This window comes from Stigmatopora nigra, chromosome 16, assembly GCF_051989575.1.
Source record: "Stigmatopora nigra isolate UIUO_SnigA chromosome 16, RoL_Snig_1.1, whole genome shotgun sequence".
In the NCBI taxonomy this organism is placed as follows: Eukaryota; Metazoa; Chordata; class Actinopteri; order Syngnathiformes; family Syngnathidae; genus Stigmatopora; species Stigmatopora nigra.
This window is the reverse complement of record NC_135523.1, coordinates 1,091,097-1,112,651: the sequence shown is the minus strand read 5'-3', so window position 1 is coordinate 1,112,651 and position 21,555 is coordinate 1,091,097. Positions and strand designations below refer to the sequence as shown.

The 21,555-nt window shown below is 38.9% G+C and overlaps 1 protein-coding gene across 1 annotated transcript in view; it reads left to right on the top strand.

The window, feature by feature from the left end:
* Nucleotides 1-21,555, top strand: part of cdh6 (cadherin 6) — a 108,976-nt gene that overhangs the window by 31,425 nt on the left and 55,996 nt on the right. The window contains exons 3-4 of the mRNA XM_077735480.1: nt 8,331-8,479; nt 13,409-13,507. The gene's annotated coding sequence lies outside the window, so the exon portion shown is untranslated. The remainder of the gene's footprint in view (nt 1-8,330; nt 8,480-13,408; nt 13,508-21,555) is intronic.

The window sequence follows — 21,555 nt, the reverse complement described above, 5'->3', positions numbered from 1 at the left end:
GGCCGGGTGTGCCGTTAGAGTCGCTCGTTCCAATCAAATTTGTGTTCGCGGGGTGCCGTAATGACAATATGTTTGCAGTGGGGGGGGGTAAATGAATGAGTGTACTCGCACGGTTGTTTGCATGTTCTTTGTTTACGCAAATAAGGCCTGATGTTGCGCGGCAGATGTACGACGACGACGGTGGCGGCGGATGCCAAACCCACCCGCGAATCACCCGCTTCATCACCTGTTAATGATTCGGCATCGTGGATATGACACGCCCCTTAGTTACAGAAGATAGCGGAGGTTTATTAGCGGGTACTGTTGTTGGATAGAGATTGCTAAAGTAGGAAAAATGTAGGGTAAATTCAGTTTTAAGGTTGATTCAGATTGAATTTCTGTTTTTAAATGGGGACTATGTTCTAAGATAGACTCAATTAAGGTACAAGTAGGTTCTGGAAATGATAGTTAGTTTCGTAAGAGAGGTTTTTGTGCTTATTTAGTTAAGAACTGTACTCAAAAATGACTTTAGAGTACTGTTAGCGCATATGGGAGCTAGCTAGGTGCTAAAATAGACATGGTAACATAGGAATGCACTATTAGAAATGTTAATTTGTATTTTTAAGAGGAATACTAGCTCATATTAATAAGGAAATTGTCTTAAAATACTTCATTATCATAGCATGAACATATGTTTAATAAAATTTAGTTTTGGGAGATGCTAGCATACAGTTGTGTTAGCAGTTGCTAGAATTGTCTCACAATTTGCAATTATTTGAAAATATTAACAAATTTAGCATGATTATTTTTGCTTTCTGTGTTAAATTGGGTACTAAAATTCCACTTAAGAATGTAGCATCTTATTTTAAAATGTTATATTTTTTCAAAACGCAATATTAGTGGCTTTTGTTAACTCGAAAATAGTACCAAAATACTTGTTCTTTTTAATTTAAAACCTAATTTTTAGATTTCAGTGACTTCATATAGTAGAAAATGTTCACCCATACATTTACAACCAAATCATGAACATCCTTCCGACTTAGCACATTTCTCCGACTCAATCAGCGCTAATAAAAATGATTCACACGCTTTAAAAGATTATATTTTCCAATCCCGTTAGCTAAAATGATGTGTACCAAGCGTCTAGCTTCATTGCACCCTTGAAGGTACGCGGTGGGGGGGTGGGGGGGGGTCGGTTATTGTTGCGGTGAGGCATAGCGGCAAGGTCAAAGTCATCTACATGTGTCAGGGAAGCGAGGCGTTTGGAGAAAAACCGCGGCCGGCGACCACAAAGGAAACAGAGCACGGCATCAAACACGCGGCTCTCGGCCTCTAGGGGGGTCTCGGCTTGCCGCTCACCTTGGACCAAGTTGTCAGTGTCAGCTGTCAGTGTCAAGCTGAGCACCCCCGATGCTAATGGTAGCCTGTATCGCTATGAGCTAGCACAGAATTGGTAGATTAGCATTTTATGTAAGGGTTTTTTAAAGGAAAACGCTTGTGTGGGTTAGTTCGGATATTCTGATAATAAGCAAACTTGAATCCAGATGTGATCCCAATCCGGGTTTTGTTTTTGGTGTTGGTCTGGCCTTCATTTTTTGATTTATTTTTGTAGAACACGTGGCCTGAACCGCGTCCTTCAAGTTTTTTTTTGGTTGTGGTAGAAGAAGAAGACGATTAAAAACTTTGCCTTTCTAACTTGAACGGCAATAAAAACTTGCTGTAATTTTCTGGAACCAAAAATGATGCGCGTTAAATCAAAAAAACTACAGTAATTGTTGGATTTGAATGTATGTTTTTAAGCATGGACTTGAATGTGGTCCAGATCTCTGTGTGTAGTCCCGCCATGTTTTTTGGAAGGTCATATTTAGGTTAGATTATCGTCAAGCCAAGCCAAACCAAAGGGAGTGACGCCTAAGTTTGATTCCAGCTCGGATTTTGCAGGTTACGGTAAAATACATGTAAACAATAACATTACTGTGGTATTAAAACAGCCAAGTTTTTTGCCACTCCCTCTAGTTAGACACATGGTGTGTTTAGGGACAGCCCAGAAAACACAGTGATTCATTTTTAGGATGTTAAGACTGGTTTCCATGGTAATTGCTATTCCTTTGACTCCATGTACAAGAACCCGGCTTTCTTCTTTAGGGTCATCAGGGACAAAGAGGAGGGCCAAAAAGACAAAGATAGTCCCGGTGCATAAACACCGATTATTAACTAAGAACTACAGTATTTTCTCACATATGCGCCATATTTCTCTGCCACAAATTGATGACTATATCAAGGGTACATCTTATATGCGCATAGATTAGACTTGACATGCATGGATATGCACATATATACATTCACATACATATATAAACACATATATACATACATATATAAGCACTTATATACATACACATACATATATAAGCACATATATACATTCACATACATATATAAGCACTTATATACAAACACATACATATATAAGCTTTTATAGATTTACACATACATGTATAAGCACATATATACATACACATACATATATAAGCATATATATACGTACACATACATATATAAGCACATATATACATACACGTACATATATAAGCACATATATACATATACATACATATATAAGCAGATATATACACACATATAAGCACATATATACATATTTATACATATATAAGCACATATATACATGCACATACAAATATAGTAGCTCAAATATACATACACATACATATATAAGCACTTATATACATACACACCTATATAAGCACATATATACATACACATACATATATAAGCGCATATATACATACACATACATTATATATGCACATATATACATACATTATATATGCATATATACATACACATACATTATAAGCACATATATACATACACATACATATATATAAGCAAATATATACATACACATACATATATAAGCACATATATACAGACACATCCATCTAATGTCAAACTCCATACAATCTATTGATGGAAAATGAGCAGTATAGTATGTACGGGTTAAGTCACGATAATTAGGGAGAATTAATCATGACTGGCAATATTGGCCGAGGGATAGAACCCCGACCAAGTCAAATGTTTACGTCCCATCTCGGCGGAAAAGAAAATCTCCTCTAATGAATCAACAGCCAATTACGTTTGCGCGCACTCGGATTAAAACGCGCTGGCAAATTCTGAAGCCGGCGATTCGACGTCCCGCTGCTCGCCATCACGAGGTGGAGAACATCAGGATAATTAGTTAGAGCGAAGAGTCTTGCTTCTCCACAAACTTAAATCCAACGCGTGTTTAATCGCAGCGTGTCGTAGTTCGCTTACGTTATTAGACTGGAAATTTTCCCTGAGAATAACGACAATTTTTTTTAGTCATTTTCCTCTCACCGATGCCGGCACAGCGGGGAAGAAGTCACCTTGCTCTTACTTCGGTTAGGGGATTGAACCCGAGGCAAATCTCCCAGTCGCCAATTCAGCCGTTTTGGTACCCGGGGCCGAGCAGGGGTGCTTTAAAAAAAAAAATGGAGAGAAACCGGTTAGCTGCTCATGCAGAGAGGAGTTCTCAATCTTAGCCTATAAAATGCTGAGGAGGAGAATTTTTCCAAAAAGGGGTCAGGTGGTACCAGCCGGTTGAGGTTTCGGATTGAGTCGCGGGGGAGGGGTGCCGGGGGAGGCCAAACTCATCGGAGCGCCGGCATGGAGCGCACGATTGCATCTGTTAATAGACTTGGCCACTGGAGATAATAGTAAAGGGGAGGCGGGGTTGAGTCCAGAACCCCCGTTGAGCTTCAGGTGAAGGACTCGGGGTGCGGTGTTGTTGTGTAACGGAATTGTACCCGTCGTTTGTTTGTGTGAGTTCAAGGAAAAGGTCGATCATTACCATTAGCGATTAGTGGTTAGCCTAATTACCAATTGGCTATGAGAGAAGCCAGACGGCGGGAGGTGTCGCAAGTGATCAGAGCCAGGCGGTTTTACGTGGGTAGGTGGGAAGTCTTCCTAAAATAATAGATACACGATGTATTCCAGAAGCCTAGTTAGTTGTTGAAAGTGGGGTTAGTGATGTTGGCATCTTGTTTTCATGCAAAAAATGGTGCTTGGACGTTTGGTAGTCGGTTAAATGGTGACAGAGTTTGATGTTGAAATCAGCTCTCAAAATTATATTTATGAGAGAGAGAGTTTAATATATAAGAGAGAGTTTAATATCTAATAGAGATAGTTTAATATATAAGAGAGATACTTTAATATCTAAGAGAGATAGTTTAATATATACCAGAGATACTTTGATATCTAAGAGAGTTTAATATCTAAGTACTGTTTAATATATTTGTTCTGTTTAATATCTCAGTGCTAATTAATATCTCAGTGCTAATTAATATCTAAGTACTGTTGAATATCTAAGTACTGTTGAATATTTAAGTACTGTTCAATATCTAAGTACTGTTTAATATCCAATCAATGTTTAATATCCAAGTACGGTTGAATATCTAAGTACTGTTTAATATTTAAGTACTGTTTAATATCTTTGCACTGTATAATAGCTATTTACTGTTTCATATCCAAGTATGGTTTAATATCTAAGTACTGTTTAATATCTAAGTACTGTTAAATATCTAAGTACTGTTTAATATCTAAGTACTGTTTAATATTCAAGTACTGTTTAATATCCAAGTACTGTTTAATATCCAAGTACATTTGACCAGCGACCAAAAGGGACTAAAAGACCGGCGACCAAACGTCCGGTCATGAAAAACTAGAGATTCCTAGCTGGGTTCAGAACTCATCAAAAACCAAAGACAGCGTTGAGATACGAACCTAAAGCGTGAGTCAACCGCATTTCTTTGTAGCCAAAGATCTTCGAGTTTCTTCGCCCTTGACAATTCCCATTTTTTTACCTCTGAGTGAATTCATGGAGAAGGTACAGTGACCTGCTTTTCCAAACACTTCTTGGCTTCTATTCTCACTCACAATTGACCCAGATGAAGAGAAGAAGCAAATGGATGGATTGATGACTCCAATTCCCGTAACATTCTTGCTCATCACCCACGTTTTCATCGACTCCTCCCCCTCCCACCTCTGTCCAATCTGACCTTTCCACAGCGGGGAACATTAGCGGCCTAAAGAAAGCCACAAATGAACAGTTCTAGAATCCCTCTCCAAAGTACCAAGACGCCATTCCCGCTGGGATTTTCGAACGGTCCCCTACGGCGATTCCATGATCCAAACGCAAAAAAAACTACTCGTTTTCAGAAGGTCAAAAGGTTCGTTTGTTAGATCCCGTTAGCGCCTGGTGATGATGTCACGGATCCACGCGTAAAATCAGCGAAAACCCCGATAAGTTGTGCATATTTTATACGCTAAACAATCTCAGCCTCCTCCCGTCACACATGATAGCTGGAGATACGGCACCCCGGTATTTATAGTTGTGTTGCTAGCCCGCAAAGACACGAGCTGATTATGTTACAGTGATAAAAATAATGCCAGCCATCCATCAGGTGCCTGCTGGCGGCGGCTTTGTCTTTATAGACCAAGCGCTGTAAAGTAACCTGACACCACAGATGGATTTGTGATAGAAAAACCGCCATGAAACTAAAGAAGGGGATGGAGAAATACTTTGTCCTTCTACTACGGGTTCCTTGTGAGTCATTCTATTGGTTCAGCCGTGACCGGACGTTTGGTCGCCTTTCAAATGTACTTACTATACTATGTCGTTTTTTAAGAAAAATAGCCTTACGATATGGTTTCAACAGTACTTAGATATTAAACTGTACTTTGATATTAAACTGTACTTTGATATTAAACAGTACTTAGATATGAAACAGTACTTAGATATGAAACAGTACTTAGATATTAAACTGTACTTAGATATTAAACAGTACTTAGATATGAGACAGTACTTAGATATGAAACAGTACTTAGATATTAAATAGTACTTAGATATTAAACTGTACTTAGATATTAAACAGTACTTCAATATTAAACAGTACTTAGATATGAAACAGTACTTAGATATGAAACAGTACTTAGATATGAAACAGTACTTGATATGAAACAGTACTTAGATATGAAACAGTACTTAGATATGAGACAGTACTTAGATAAGAAACAGTACTTAGATATGAAACTGTACTTAGATTGTCAAAAGTACTTAGATATGAAACAGTACTTAGATATGAAACAGTACTTGGATATGAAACAGTACTTAGATAGTCAACAGTACTTAGATTTTAAGCAGTACTTCGATATTAAACAGTACTGACATATTTAACAGTACTTAGATATTAAATAGTACTTAGATATTAAACAGTACTTAGATATGAAACAGTACTTAGATATGAAACAGTACTTAGATATTAGACAGTACTTAGATAGCCAAAAGACCGGTGACCAAACGTCCGAGCACCAGTCCAGCCATCAAATATTCCGAAAACTTTTTTTTAATTCCCCCAAAATGAGAGAAGTGGACCAAGAAAAGTATCCTTAATGTGTTTTTCCGGCAGATTCTGGATATATTTTTTTTGACTTTGAAGCCACGGTGCGCTAAGTTAGACCTTGGCAATTTACCATTGGTCATTTGTCAAGGATATCTTATTCAAATCCAGCCTTGCAAATTCCTGAATAGACATTGGACAAAGCTAGAAAAGCCTTGAATCTTTTTTTTCTGATTACCGCTCCAATCTAAAAAAGGTTAACTACCTTTTCAACTGCGGGTCTTTGATTCCCTCACACAGTTTGTTATGATCAACAAATTCACCCAAATCCATAACTACTACCAGAACCATTATTTATCCCTTCTCACTGTATTTCCGTTCGATTCCTTGGATTACTTTAAGGCTGTATCCATCCATTTTCTGGTCCAACTCCCTTAAGCCAACATCCCTTTTGTAAAACTGTTTTTATTTACTCCTAAAATGTCATTTTCCCTGGATATAGACTGTCCAAAATTGACGAGAAGCCTCTCCTTTGTTTGTAATAAAGAAAGCCGGCTATTACATTGGTGGCTGCATCCTAATTAGCTCCGTATATGTGTTCCATTCCTGATAAAAAGCGCTCCCGTGACAACCTTCCATCTAATGTCTTTTGCCGGTCATTGTTTTCCCAACCTACGTCTCCCCGGAAGATGTTATTTGGGGGGATGATTTATGAGATTCCCTCAGTGTATTCTCACAATGATGGCAACAACAATAACGCCATGTCCAGGGAGTGCCAACTAACTCTCTGAGGGAAAAATAAATACATTTTCAGCCAAAGCTCGCCTAGAGTCCAAAACATCCAATCTCTACCTGGCAGGTTACCGGGAATGTTGTCTGGATAACAAGCTGCTTTTTTTTTTTTTTTTTTAGGGTTTTTTTAGGGTCTGCCTTGTAATTGGTAGCAAAAAGTACACAAGACAGTGGAAATACAGTGTTCCCTCGCTACTTCGCGGTTTAGCTACCGCGGACTCAGAGTTTTGCGGATTTTTTGGGGGGAAAAAATACAAATATTACATTGAAACAAGGTATTTTACAGTTTTTTTTTGTTATAACATGAATTTAACTCTCTCTACCCGTATTCTATATGGTGTACTGTATACAGAGGTGTAAAAAAATATTATTTTTTTTAAATTACAAAAAAAATTACAATTTTTTTTAAAAATATATATATATATTTTTAAGTAAATTCAAATTACCGTATTTTCACGACTATAAGGCGCACCACATTATAAGGCGCACCCTCAATGAATTTCCTTTTTCCATATATAAGGCGCACTGTATCATAAGGCGCACCGTCTATTTTGGAGAAAATTTAAGACTTTTAAGTGTGCCTCATAGTGGTAAAAATACGGTAATTGCTATTGACTTCCAGGTATGATACACAGTCACCTGTAGAGCCAGCCATTGTTGATGTTTTGGGTTTTTTTGTGTAAAATCTTGCAGTGGGGGAGGAGCTATATGATGGAAGATTTTGTAAACTAAGATAGCATCTGCATATTTAACAGTATTGAGTATTCAGTTCAGGCGTTTGTGTTTTTTTGTTTTTAATTTTCTGTTTTTTTCCATTTTCAAGGCGCACTGGATTATAAGGCGCACTGTCTATTTTGGTTAAAATGTAAGACGTTTAAGTGTGCCTTATAGTGGTGAAAATACGGTAAGCATCTTTGAAGGGGAATCCCTACTTCACGTAAATTCACTTATCATGGGTGGTCCCGGTCCCCGAATAACCGCGATAACACTGTATTTGCACAAAATGAATAAAATTAGGAGAAACTTCTGTTGTGGTTTTCTGAATAATTGATCAAACAAGAATGCCTGACTCTTGTGATGTACTTCACCCTGTTTTTTTTTTGTGTTTACCCTCTTTAGGTCACAAAAACACCTTCACGTTACCGCCTGGAAACATCCGGAAATACGAATGTAAAACGAGGAGATCTGAGGGAAGACGATCCCTGGAGGTTTTTGGAAGACTCCTCGGATACAGATGCGGCCAAGCGAAGACAGATGTGTCCTCTGTGGTAAGAAATTCAAGTGCTCTTGAGCTTTTTTGCGGCTTTTTTTAGGGTTTGACTTGATAATAATAGTTTCAGACCTTGGTAGGCGGCCCCCGGGCTAGTAACTGATCAATAACATGTGTGATAACTGTTCAAAGTTAGTCCGTCTTCACTCCCCGTGGTGCTGAAAGACGAATGGAGTCTGCCAATCAGAAGAGTCAATCTAGTGCAGGAATGATTCTTTGGAAGTTGAGGAAGACACCCGCAGAAAAGACTCTAGAAATGTGTTGCTTTTTCGCGGAGATGGAATTTTATAACTCGTCCGGTAGGATGACCTGTCTGGTGTCCGAGGCAATCAGTGCAAATCATCCTGGCAAGCCGGCCGGCTGTGCAAGCAGAATCCATCAAGTTCAGAAAATGTGTAAAATCCCGACCTATCCCCAGAAAAACAATGTCTCTTCTTTAGCAGATGGGTGATGGCTAATATCTGGAATAGTGTTCCTCAAAAGTGGGGATCATTTTAATAGTTTTGGTCATGTTTTTTTAACTGAATTTGAATGGAATTCAGCAGGTTTGTGAGTTTTTGACTGACAAGAAGACAATTTTAGGATCTAGTGGGTGTGTTTTGGCATGTGTAATGTGGTCCAAATAGTTCTATGTGGACCCACCAAAAACTTGAATAGGTCTGGCCATGTTTTTTAACTGAATTTGAATGCAATTCAGCAGGTTTCAGATTTTTTTTGAATAGCAGGAAGACAATTTAGGATCAAGTTGTTGTGTTTTGGCATGTGTAATCTTGTCCAAATAGTTCTATGTGGACCCACCAAAAACTTGAATTGTCCCGGCCAGCCATGTTTTTTAACTGAATTTGAATGCAACTCAGCAGGTTTGTGAGTTTTTGACTGACAAGAAGACAATTTTAGGATCTAGTGGGTGTGTTTTGGCATGTGTAATCTGGTCCAAATAGTTCTATGTGGACCCGCAAAAAACTTGAATAGTTCCAGCCATGTTTTTTAACTGAATTTTAATGCAACCAAGCAGGTTTTTGATTTTTAGACTAACAAAAAGACAATTTAGGAGCAAGTTGTTGTGTTTTAGCATTGGTAATCTTGTCCAAATAGTTCCATGTAGACCCACCAAAAACTTGAATAGTTCCGGCCATGTTTTTTAACTGAATTTGAATGCAACTCAGCAAGTTTTTGATGTTCAGAATAGCAAGAAGACAATTTAGGATCAAGTTGTTGTGTCTTAGCATGTGCAATCTGTTCCAAATAGTTCCATGTGGACCCACCAAAAAACTTGACTACTTCAGGTTCAGTTGAAATTGGAAGCGGGTCAATCAGTCTGCTATTTTCAGAACCATATCACCCTAATAAGATCCAGCATAGCTCTTCCTAAGTCCTCCTCACATGAACCACCATCTGGTCCCAATACTTTCCCGCATTTGACACTCAAAGATCTTCAATTGAACGGATGTCACGGGCCAGATCCGGCACCCCCCTCCCTCGCCTCAGGATTTCATAAGTTGAAGTAGTGCTATGTATTCCTAGTGTAGGAACACTGCATTGTACGCGTACAACAATAGAAATACTTCTAAAACTTCCTGTTGTGCTCAGAATTGGACTCATTTTCAATTTTTTGGGGTTTTATGAAGGTTTTTTTTCAAACTTTCTGCACCTGACTCTCTAGTCCTAGAAGCAGCTGGTAGATTTCCGTCTTCCCTGGATAACAATATGGCCGTTGTCTTCCTACCCCCGTCTTTTCCGGCGCTTTTTGTTCATTCCGAAACAATCTGCGCGCAATTACCGCTGCCGTAGTAGCGCAATTATCTGCGATGATATTCTTCGGCATGCGCCAAAGCCGCCAGCACGTGGCCGCCACATGGCCGTTGATCTGGCGACGCCCCTCCGCGGTCCGCCACGGCCTTGCGGCGTGCTTTCATCCGTCCCCGTCGAGCGGCATTTGCGGCCCGCCGCGGGAATTCCGACGGGCGTCTGCTGCGGGGAGACTTCGTCACTGAGGTTAGCCGCCGAGCTTCCCTCATTCTCGCCCACCGGTCTCGTTTGACGGCAAGGGAGTTGTAAATTAGAGGTCGATTTCTCATGGCAAAACGCAAAATAGTGGGTCTGCTATCCTGTTGGGGTTCTGGGGGTGTTTTTTAAAGTACTGATTTGGCTACTGGGTTCCTAATAATAGTTTTTTTGTAGTACCAACACTAACGTTGGATTGGATAACTTTATTTATGCCGTATTCGGGAAATTTTGTTGTTACAGTAGCAATAGGGTGAGAATACAGACACAGAAAAATACATTTTAGACATAAATAGATAGGTAATAAGTAAGTTAATCGATAAATAAATGAATAAATACATAAATAAATAAGTGTGTTGCTGAAATATATATATACACTCATATACATATATACACATACATATACATACACATATATATATATACACAAACATATACATACACATACATATACATACACAAAAATACATATATACATACATATACACATACATATATAAGGACATATACATACACATATACATATATATATACACATACATATCCATACACATATACATACATACACATACAAATACAAACACATACATATATATACACATATACATACACATACATATATATATACACATATACATACACATATACATATATATAAACATATACATACACATGATTTGTGTACCCCACAAAAGGTCAAAGCTGTCCTTTGACTTGCCGATTGTTGCTAAAATTCCAATATCATGTCTTCAAAACATAGTAATACCTTTGAAACATACTTTTCTTACTTCATTTCTGTTATAATTTTGAATAATCTACAATAAATTGCATTCACCTTTAAGTATCCATCAAAATCCATTGCCTGTAGTTCTCAAATTGGCCACAATTCCACAAACGGCACCCCACAACAATATCTTAGAAAGTAACTAACAATGTAACGCATCTCCTTTTCATAGTCATTAGTGGTTATATTGTTAAAAGTTTGAAGTAGATGAACACTTCCCCGTTTAATCTTCCCGTCAACAAAGCTCTCATCTTATTCCGATCTTGCGAGCACTCGGCGAGCTTGTCATTAGCGTCCTCCAACAACGTCTTCCACGCCAAGGAGGGCTGTCAAGTTCCTCTTCTTCCTCCTCTTTCGGGTCTCCATCGCACTTGAAATGCCGCCTCAGGAGAACAACGAGTTTCCACTTCCCCTGAAAACGGTTCACGAACTTTGTCGTGTCATGCCGACGACGCTTAACAAGCTTCATCACCGGTCGCCGTTGTTGTCACGGCGATCACAAAAGCAAGAGTTACCTTGTCTCCCCCTTTGTTTGACAGCCGGGTTTGTTATTGTCTCCAAAATCTTCTTTGGTAGTCAAAAATGTCACAAAACTTCTTATTCTGTTTTATTGCAAGAGCGGCTGATCTTTTCAAGGTAACGTGTGTCAAAATTCGCAATTCATAGAGCAAAATAACTGGGCTAATATTTGAAGGATTTCATGCTGGTACGTCTTCTCTTTTTGAGAAAACAGCCTGACATTTCTGCTTAAAACATCATTTTATTATACTATAAAATCTATTTTTTTGTCAATCTTAAGTTTTAGGTCGTTGTACTCTTTAATAGAACAAAAATAAAGATTCAAAGATGGCTTCTTTTAGATTTTAGCACTTTTTTCGTTGTTTGCCTGCGACTTATACTCCAGTTTTACCTAATTATGTCAATTTTTTCTTATAATTATGCTTCTTATCCGCAAAAAAAGTTAATTCATGATATAAACTAGGTTGTTGTTTAATAATTTGCACAAAAAATCCAATTCATACTCCAATTTGACTTAAATATTTGATTTTTTAGCCATTCTCAGCATGGTTTAAAGTACGGAAAACATTGGATTATTATTTTTGGAGACAAAATAGTCCAGAAAATAAACGAAAACCACACGGAAACAACGTGAAGGATAAAAATTGCTTCTTCATGCAGTCTGACAAACATCTTTATCACACAAAAATCAATATTTTGTGTCGCCAGGATGAGAAAATAAAAGCCCGGAGATGCAAAATGGGATTTAAACGTTGTACTTAAGTAAATCACTGCATATTTTCTTGTCACTTTTTTGCTGTCAACGTCCCCGACGGAGGTAAAGATGGCGCTCGGTGTAATTTGACAGCAAGTCAAGTTCGCCACGAATTATGATGTCTCCTATTAAGCTTCTGGGGTTGCCATGCCGACAACGGGGTGTCAATTAGGACGCTAATGTGGCGGGATTCTTGCTTTCCTCGCGCCGTTGTTACGTTTCCATAAGAGGCGCAAAAGCATTTATTTTAGAGAAAAAAATATAGAAAATACTTGACTAGTTTAGACCACAAAAAAATACTTTTTAGTCTAGGTTAGGGGTGCAAAAACTGGTCCTTTAGGGCCTCTCTGGGTGCAGGTTTTTGTTGATTAAACCAATCCAGTAATAACCAGTTTAGACCACAAAAAAATACTTTTTAGTCTAGGCTAGGGGTGCAAAAACTGGTCTTCTAGAGCCTCTATGGGTGCAGGTTTTTGTTGATAAACCAATCCAGTAATAACCAGTTTAGACCACAAAAAAATACTTTTTAGTCTAGGTTAGGGGTGCAAAAACTGGTCTTCTAGAGCCTCTCTGGGTGCAGGTTTTTGTTGATAAACCAATCCAGTTTAGACCACAAAAAATACTTTTTAGTCTAGGTTAGGGGTGCAAAAACTGGTCCTTTAGGGCCTCTCTGGGTGCAGTTTTTTTGTTGATAAACCAATCCAGTAATAACCAGTTTAGACCACAAAAAAATACTTTTTAATCTAGGTTAGGGGTGCAAAAACTGGTCTTCTAGGGCCTCTGTGGATGCAGGTTTTTGTAAAAAAAAAAAAACAATCCAGTAATATTTTTTTAAAGATTTTGTGATTTTTTTGTGTATTTTACAGATTTGGTAGACTACAACAAGTCCTGGACAGAATAAGATTTGAGAATTTGGATCAAAACAGTCTGAATTCCATGAATCACCCCCCTTGCTGCAAAAAAAGGTAATTAAACTTAAATTTTTCCCCAAAATGGCGCCATCATGTGTAAACCAGTAGCAGTAGCTGTGTCCACTCTTATTAGTTTTTGGGTGTTTTACAGCCCTTCTATCTTTTTTTAAATGACATTTTAATATTTCTTAATACATTCCTTTACTTACTTGACTTTGTACTTTATACTTTTGACTTTAATGATGAGTATGTTAATACTTTAGACCTTTTTTCTGTTTATGTTTCATATGTACTGTTAACAGATGCAGTTTTTTATATGTAGCATATCTTGTGCTGACTCGGCCAAAATCTGTCATTTTTTTAAAGTCAATATAGCCCCCCCAGGCCTAAAAGTTTGCCCACCCCTGGGTTAACTAGTCCTTGTGGACTACAATGGGTTCAGTTTTTTGTCCTAGCAAAAACACTTGAATCAATGAGATTTCTGCAGTAAACAGGAAGCAGCTGATTACAATTCACTGATTGCCATTGTTGGACACCAGCTTGGTGGAAATGTTTTCTCTTTTTTGGATTGGGATGAAAACATGCACCCATTTTGGCATTTTGTGGACTAGTTTGTCAACAAAGGTAAGAATTTTATAGCTTGAAATAATATTTGGAATCATGGTATGTCATTTGTAGGTTATAGTCTTTGTTTGGTGTGGGTTTCTGCTGGGTTTTGTTTTGTTTTTGCTTTTTGAAGGCTTGTTTTGGTTTAATGGTGATGTTGACTTCCTTATTGTGATGTCAGTTTTAATCTTAGATGGTGTTGTATTGATATTTAGGAGAGTGGTATTAGTTTGAGTCATGTTTTGAAGCTGTTGTTGTTGTTTTGAAGCTGTTGTTGGTCTGGTTTTTGGTTTTGAATCTCTAAAGATCTCAATGTGGTCTCGGTTTTTGCTGGGTTCTGTCTTTGTCTTGCTCCTTTAAATCTTATATAGGTCTGGTGATGTTGATTTCGGTCAGTTCGGATCTTGGATTGTATTGTATTTAGACTTACAAGACTGGAATTGGTTTGAAACAAATTTTATAGCCATCAGTCTTTTCCTGGTCTCAGATTCTTCTGGTTTCTGTCTTTGTGTTGCTATTTAAAATCTTATTTTGGTCTAGTGATGTTGATTGTCTTGTCCTTATGTTGGTATTTAGATTTATAAGACTGGTATTGCTTAGAAACAAATTTTATAGCCATCGGTCTTTATGTGGTCTCGAATTCTTCTGTTTTCTGTCTTTATCTTGCTTTTTGAAGTCTTATTTTGGTCTTGATCCTTACCAGGATATTATACATTTCTAATCTCAGATGGTGTTGTATGGAGACTTAAAAAACTGGTATTGGTTTGAGTCGTATTTTGAAGCTGTTTTAGTCTGGTTTTTGGATTAGAATCTCTAAAGATTTTAATGTAGTCTCGGTTTTTGCTGGGTTTTGTCTTTGTTTTGTTCCTTAAAATCTTATTTTGGTCTAGTGATGTTGATTTTCTTGTCCTGATGTCGGTCAGTTCGGATCTGGGATTGTGTTGTATTTAGATTTAAAATACTGGTATTGCTTAAAGACTAATTTTATAGCCATCAGTCTTTTCCTGGTCTCGGATTCTTCTGTTTTCTGTCTTTAGCTTGCTTTTTCAGGTCTTATTTTGGTCTTGTTCTTGACCAGGATATTATACATTTCTAATCTCAGATGGTGTTGTATTGAGACTTAAAAAAATGGTATTGGTCTGAGTCAAAATTTAAAGCTATCTTCCCTCCACTCTTCCCGATTTGATTCCCTAAAACCTCAATTTTGGTCTTCATCCAAGCCTCCATGTCGTTGAGCACACGGCGCCACCTCTGTACACACTTCCCAGTGACTGCCTGATAATTACCCAAACGCCAGACCCCTTCTTCTTTCAGTTCTTTCCTCATTAGCCTCTCTGTGGCTTTTCCGCACTCCAATCCGCCTATTAAATTGGGAAGACGTTTGCAGTGTTTCCGTTGGACTGAACGCATTAGAGCGTCTTTTATTCCAGTTGGATTTCCCTAATGTCTTTATACTGTATGGAATTGTTTACTTTGATCGCGTCGACTCGCTTTCGGCGCCCCACGCTTCATCGCTATCCATATGACGGCAAACCAGGCCGCCAGGCATACATTAAAAGCTCGCCATGTTTAGCTAACGTTGTTAATTTAACCCATTAGCCGCCATTGACGACTATAGACGTCGTTTCTGTGCGCTAAAATTTGAAATCTAGCTAAAAATGACATTATTCTGTTGTCATCGTTTCCTATTTGTCGTTTTTGTAGAAATATTTGTAGGTATGAGTCACTGTCATCTTGTACCCAACCCTCTTCACGTCATGTGACAGGACAACTGCGTTAACGGTGTTTTATTGCCGTATGAATATTTCATGTTAAGTCAGATAAATGCGCTTCAAAAAGAGCTTTTTTGTCACCCCATTCGATGACGAATTGTGTGCTTAACGTTCTTTCAAAACAGCCTTTCTTTTATTTGTTGGCGCTGAGCGAATGTCGTTTTTCACTGCATACGCCCACATGTCAAATTTGCGTTTTTGTGTGTGAACAGGTGGCATTTTAACACTCGGAATAGGAATATATCAAGGCTAGATACATTTATCATCTCCGGGTGATCACGTTAAACGTGTACGGATGTATACATTTAAGATTTATGAACTCCAAATGACTTTTTTAATTGGGTGTCGGATGGGAAGGTATTTGGTACCTGGAAATTCTGCCTAGCAACAAGTGAGCGCTGATGAGTGATTACTGTTTTTTTTAATTTGGGTTGTTATGGTATGAAATATGGCAGTTATTCATTAGCAAAAAATACATATAGATAATTGGGTAGTGCTAATCAGGGGTCTGCATTTTTTCTGCCTAGCAACAAGCAATTAAAATTGTGTTGAAGGAGAAGCAATTATTTTCAAGTAGAAATAATACGATTGTCAATTATTTTCAAACTGAAATTGCATTATTTTGTTAAAGTCAACTTAAATGTATTTTAATGTTAATTTCTCTGAGTAAAGCAAAGAAAAAAGCATTTTTTATCATATGTAAATGGTTAAAAGAATCCAAAATACTCAGATTTAAAGTCTGCCTAGCAACAAGTGACTCCAAATGAGTGATAATTGTTCTGTTGGCACTATCAGAAAATGCACAATTAATTTATGTCGCTGTATTGTTAATTATTCCATGTAATTATATATTTTTAAATAGACAAACAATAAATATTCTGCCTAGCAACTGCAAATATGCGTAAAAAAATCTGATTAGCATTCCTGTGTTAGCTAAACTATCAAAACAAACAACTCTCATTTCCATCCCGCTGTTATTTCATATTTTAGCAACCCTAAAAAGCCCACCTACCCTCATTATCTAACTCCAAATTATACCAACACCAATTCCTCGACAAATCACCCAAAAATCCTCCACTAAATCAGCCATTTTACCTCCTATTAGAACACCACCACAAATTTGAACCACAGTTTAAAATATCATCACCAAACCGAGCTAAACCCGCATTCCCCTCAACTCCATTTTATTTTTTAGCGTCTGAGTGCCTTCGGCGCCATCTAACTTCCAAAAAAACCCGTCTAAATTTGACACAAAGGACCTGATTCAGCTCTCTGGCGCCTTAATGCATGTTTGGATGCTTCTCACTGATTAAAAGTAGACTTTTTACACCGGAAAGTCACCTCGGGGCAAGAAACGAGACAAAGCTGCCAAGCGGACTGATACTGATGAAACCACTCCGCTTTATTCGGGTTGTGTTTGCGTTTGTGTGTGAGTGTGTGTCACATCTAATTGACATATTTAAGTCGTGCATGTCAGTGATTATAGGAGAGTAGAAGTCGGCCCTAGCACGCTCCCCGCGGGTGTTTTTTTACCGTCCCCCGCTTTGACAGGCGTCCTTGCGGACGGCCTTCTAATGGAGCCTGGCGCGTTCCAAGATGGCGGCCTTCCCCGGGTCGGGCTGAAGTTAATTACCTGCGATTGAACACTTACTTTCCAACTCCCTCGGGATAGCAAAGCCACGCGTATCCAGGTCAGCGCCGTAGGAAAACAAATAACTTGTTTGGAGTTTTTTTCTCATTTCAACCCGTGTTTTTTTGATTCATGTGCGTGGGAAGGACGGCGTATATCGTGCCAGAGGGGGGAGGGGCATGGAGGATGACACATTAACCTGCTTTGGGATAAAGAAGTATGTTTCAGAAATGTTGGAGATTTCATTATTTTGTTTGGGTGGGATGCGGGTTTGTGTTTTTTTGCAAATGGGGGCGGGGTGATATGTGGGAATTGGGATTGATTGTGATGTTTTTTTTTGGCCTAAAAGGTTATACATATATTGCTGAGAAATGATTTAGTGCTTTCAATAGGTGTCACTGTTTTAAAAAACAACAACAGGGTAAATTTCCTGCTAGAATTGTGTGTCTATTTTTAAATGAATTGGGTTTTTTAGCACTGTCAATAGTTTTTTTTTCATTTTCCCTGTTGATTTTGATTGAGTAGCTATTGCTAACAGGAGGTTAGAAAAAAATCTACAGGAAACAGCCCAGAAATGCTTCAAAATCAATGAGAAATGATGAAAAAATGCCCTAAAGTCAACCAGAAACCACCCTGAAAATGCCCTAAAGTCAACCAGAAACCACCCTGAAATGCCCCAAAATTAACAGAAAGTTACAAAAAAATCAAGAGGACACGGCCCAGGAATGCACCCAAAATCAACGAGAAATGACGAAGAAATGCCTCAAAATCAACGAAAAATGACGAAAAATGCCTCAAAATCCACAAGAAATTACGAAGAAATGCCTCAAAATGAATCAAAGATCACCCTGAAATGCCCCAAAATCAACCATGAAGAAATGCCTCAAAATCAACGAAAAATAATGAAAAAAGTGCATCAAAATCAACAAAAAATAATCCATAAATGCCCCAAAACCTTCAAGAAGTGACCAAAACCAAGAGATTAACTCATCAGATGTCAATTTGAGCCATAAAAGTCTAATCCCCCCAAAAAGTGGCCCTAGGTTGACTTTAAAATGACTCAAAATAATTCACTAGTGATAAACTCATCTAAATCCCAAATAGATTAATATCGGATATCATTCAATCTAACACCGCACCAACAACTCAACCCATAAAGGTTAATTTTCACTAACTGCTTCATTTAAACACCTGTCAATGGCAACTAATAATTCAACCTGCCTTTATTAGCGCCCCCTACCTCAAAAATTGTGATTTATATTCCCATCCCATCAAAAGAGCAAAACGCCCATCAACCTCCATCATTCTTAAAACTATTCGTCATAAAATCCGCGCTGACTCAGCGCAAGTCTCTCGGTTACCATGACGACTCCATCCTTTTCAGGCCCCGTTCTGCAAAGCATCTTAAAGTCACAGTGTGTAGCAAAGAAGGGCGAATATAAAGGGATTAAACCCCCCCAAAAAACTTTAACTTAAAATAAAGACGAACGTAGAAATGGCCACGGGCCACCGAGTACTTACAGGGCCGGAGGGGTGATGAAAGGGGGATGATGGGATGGATAAAAGGGGGAGGCGGGCGATATTTATCCCTGGGCGTCGGGCGAGAGCGCAGCCAGGCGCGATGTCACGGCGTTCCGTGGCTTTTAATAGGAACACGGCTTAAGAGGCCCTTACATCTCTCGTTTCACTTCCACTTGTCACTCACTAATCCCTCTGTGAAGTGTAATGCTGCCGGATTAGCGCCGCAACCCCAGATTCTCAAATTATCACCCAACCATTCCCTCCCTTAAAAAAAAGAGAATGCTGCTGCTAATAGGAAGAGATTTATGCAAAAAAAATGGAGTCCCCAATCTCCTCTAACCTCCTAGCGGAATTCATCATGTCGTTTTATGGAGTACACGTTTGCAGATTTGCCAGCGGTTCAATTGACGTCCAACGGATGGGAACAAACACGAATGGACGACATGACAGAGGGATTTAGTCGGAGCGCCTGGTTCGAGTCCATCTGTACCGCTAATCCCGACACGCACCACCACTACTACTACTACAGAGTTTTACATCCAGAAGTCAGAGCTAACTCTTTAGACCAGGGGTGTCTGACCCAGTATGGCGTCCGATTCCCGCCCCCGCGGGGGTTGTTCTGCTTGATGGGCGCTTTGTAGCTGGGGTTTACTCAACGGACAGGATTAAATGCTGCCATGTTGGTAGCCAATGAGTTGTTAGGAACCTTAAAATGCACCCAAAACAACAATAAGTCACCTAAAAATGTGGAATTAGTTCCAGTTTGTGAGCCGAAGATAGCATCATGTGTTTATAGGAGCAAGATGATGCCAAATGATGACGAAGGATGGTGGATGTCCACCATGTTTTTACTGTACTACTCCCCAAAACCAGTAGGATGCCACTGGGAAGGCGCCAAGTCAGCAGGAACCGACAAATGAACAAATTTTTTTGACAAGGGCACTGTAAAACCAGATTTTTGTGCCATGTAAACAGCGCATGAGTAGGTAAGGAACCTAAAACTGTCCCAAAACCAATAAGAAGTCCCCTGGAAACGCCCCAAAACCAATAGGACTTTGCTTGGAAATGTCCCCAAATCAGCTGGAACTGACAAACAAGAATCCTGGAAAATCCCTCAAAATTTAAATCCAAAATCTACCAGAAGTCACCCACGAGTACTCTAAAACATTAGTATTTCAAATACAATTTGTAACCAGAACCTTAAAATGCCCCAAAACCAACAAGAAGTCCAGTAGAAACTCTCCATAACCAGAAAATCCCTCAAAAACAAAATCCAAACTCTACCAGCAGAAACCCGTGAGTACAAGAAGAATCCCGGAAAATCCCTCAAAAACAAAATCCAAAATCTACCAGAAGTGACCCGTGAGTACACTGAAATATTATTATTTCAAGTTGGATTTTTAACCACACCCTAATAATGCCCCAAAACCAACAAGAAGTCCCCTAAAAACTCCCCAAAACCAATAGAAAGTCACCAGAAAATTCCCCCAAATCAGCAGGAACCAACAAACAAACAAAAATCATCCCAGAAAATCCCACAAAAACAAAATCTACCAGAAGTGACCCATGAGTACTCTTAAACATTATCATTTCAAGTAAACTGTTAGCCAAAAGTAAGTTTTCGAACCAATGTTCTGAACCAAATTGAGATTTTCAAATGCCCAATCAAATGCAGGTAATCCATTGGGCTAAATTAGCCAAATCACATAGAAATTTTCCAAGAGCAAATCTAGCAGACAAGGCTTATTAAAGACTTTATTTTAATGAGGTCTCATTAGCTACATGATAAATGTGACTCACTTTATGACGCGCTTAATTGGAAGACTTAGAGACGAACTAAGAAACAATCAATAAAGGATCTCCTTCCAGACACCGCCATCAACAACCACCCGCCAATCGATGGCGGTACAGGAAACCCGTCGCGACTGGACGCCAACGTCGCCCAAGTAAAGATGAAGCCTCTCCTTGAATGGCCGCTGTGTTTTCCCGCTTCAACAGCTGACGATCACAAGCACCCCTTCCAGGCTTTGACCTCGATACGCAGAAAACGAAGCCCGGGAAAGAAAAGTCTTTGTCCTCCCCGGGCCTCCCGGGTCGGGAGTATCACGGGATAATCAGACAAAGAAGGGAATGATATTCTCCCATGAGCTACGTGATGATGGATGGAGGAGATAAATGCTAGTAGATTCAAAGACGGGTTGGATACTTTTTTTGTACTTTGTGTCTCCGGGGTCGCATTAGGAACGCTGATTTTGACCTTGGTGTTACGGATGGGGTTCTGCAAGGACTTTTTCGTCAAGTCTTTGCATGGTGATTTAGTTTGTGTGAGGAATGACGAATGTCAATGTCATGCTAGTTTGATGTCAGTAAGTCGTCTGATTTGAAGTGGGAAATGTAGTTATTGCGATTTTGTGGTGTTTTTGTCCAAGATCAGGACTTGAGGGGTAAAATGTAAGTACTGAGATAAAGATCAACATTGAAATGAGACTAAGACTAGATCTTTTGAGAACTGAGTCTGAAATGAGGCCAAGATAGAATCTTTTGAGAACCAAATCTGAGACAGACTGAGACAG